Source organism: Orycteropus afer, unplaced genomic scaffold, assembly GCF_000298275.1.
Source record: "Orycteropus afer afer isolate SDZICR_OR568_19922 unplaced genomic scaffold, OryAfe1.0 scaffold00139, whole genome shotgun sequence".
In the NCBI taxonomy this organism is placed as follows: domain Eukaryota; kingdom Metazoa; phylum Chordata; class Mammalia; order Tubulidentata; family Orycteropodidae; genus Orycteropus; species Orycteropus afer.
The window spans coordinates 7,892,916-7,894,896 of record NW_006921726.1 but is presented as its reverse complement, the minus strand read 5'-3'; positions in this window follow the sequence as shown (position 1 = coordinate 7,894,896).

The following is a 1,981-nucleotide window of genomic DNA, read 5'->3' as shown; positions in this document are numbered from 1 at the left end:
CTGCAACAGGTTCATGCTGCCGTGCAGGCTGCTCTGCCACTTGGGCCATATGATCCGGCTGGTCCAATGGTGCTTGAAGTGTCTGTAGTAGATAGAGATGCTGTTTGGAGCCTTTGGCAGGTCCCTATTGGTGACTCGCAATGCAAACCCTTGGAGTTTTGGAGCAAATCCCTGCCACCCTCTGCAGATAACTACTCTCCTTTTGAGAAACAGCTTTTGGCTTGTTACTGGGCTTTAGTAGAGACTGAACGCCTAACCATAGGCCACCAAGTGACCATGAGGCCTGAGCTGCCCATCATGAACTGGGTGTTGTCTGACCCACAGAGTCATAAAGTTGGATGTGCACAGCAGTACTCCATCATTAAATGTAAATGGTATATCAGAGATTGGGCTTGAGCAGGACCTGAAGGCACAAGTAATTTGCATGAGGAAGTGGCCCAAAGGTCTATGGTCTCCACTCCAGTCACATTAGCTTCTGTGTCCCACTCTGCACCTATGGCCTCATGGGGAGTTCCTTATGATCAGTTGACTGAGGAAGAGAAAACTAGTGCCTGGTTTACAGGTGGTTCTGTGCAATATGCAGGCACCACTCGAAAGTGGACAGCAGTGTCACTGCAGACCTTTTCTGAGACTTCCTTAAAGGACAGTGGTGAAGGGATATTCTCCCAATGGGCAGAACTTTGAGCCATGCATATGGCTGTTCACTTTGTATGGAATAAGAAATGGCCTGATGTGTGATTATATACGGATTCAAGGGCTGTGGCTAATGGCTTAGATGGATGGTCTGGGACTTGGAAGGAGCATGAATGGAAGATTGGTGATAAAGATGTATGGGGAAGAGGTATGTGGATACATCTCTCTGAATGGGCCAAAGGAATAAAGGTATTTGTGTCTCATGTGAATGTCCACCAAAAGGTGACCTTGGCAGAGGAGGACTTTAACAATCAGGTGGATAGGATGACACGTTCAGTGGAAACCAGCTGTCCTTTTTCCCCAGCTACTCCTGTCATTGCTCAATGGGCTCATGAACAAAGTGGTCATGGTGGCAGGGATGGAGGTTATGCATGGCCTCAGTAACATGGACTCCCACTTACCAAGGCTGATTTGGCTACTGCCACTGCTGAGTGCCCAATCTGCCAACAGCAGAGACCAACACTGAGTCCGCAATATGGAACCATTCCTTGAGGTGATCAGCCAGCAACCTGGTGGCAGGTTGATTACATTGGACCATTTCCATCATGGAAAGGACAGCGTTTTGTTCTTACTGGAAAAGATACTGATTCTGGATATGGATTTGCCTTCCCTGCATGCAATACTTCTGCCAAAACTACCATCTGTGGACTTACAGAATGCCTTATGCACCATCATGGTATCCCACACAGCATTGCTTTGGATCAAGGAACTCATTTCATAGCAAATGAAGTGTGGCAATGGGCTTATGCTCATGGATTTCTTCACTGGTCTTACCATGTTTCCCATCATCCTGAAGCAGCTGGCTTGATGGAACGATGGAATGGCCTTTTAAAAACACAAATATGGTGCCAGCTAGGTGGCAATACCTTGAAGGGTTGGGACAATGTTCTCCAGGAGGCTGTATATGCTCTAAACCAGCAACCAATATATGGTTCTGTTTTTCCAATAACCAGGATTCACAGGTCCAGGAACCAAGGGGTGGAAACAGGAGTGGTACCACTCACTATTACCTCTAGTGACCCACTCAAAAAAAAAAAAAAAAATGCTTCCTGTTCCTGCTATCCTATGCTCTGCATGTCTGGAGATATTAGTCCCAAAGGGAGGAGCACTCCCACCTGAAGACAATACTGATTGCATTGAACTGGAAATTTAGAATGCCACCCAGCCATTTTGGCTTACTCATGCCTCTGGATCAACAGACAAAGAAGGGCATTACTGTGCTATCTAGTGTGATAGATCCTGATTACCAAGGGGAAATTGGGTTGGCTTTACATAATGGAGGTAAAGA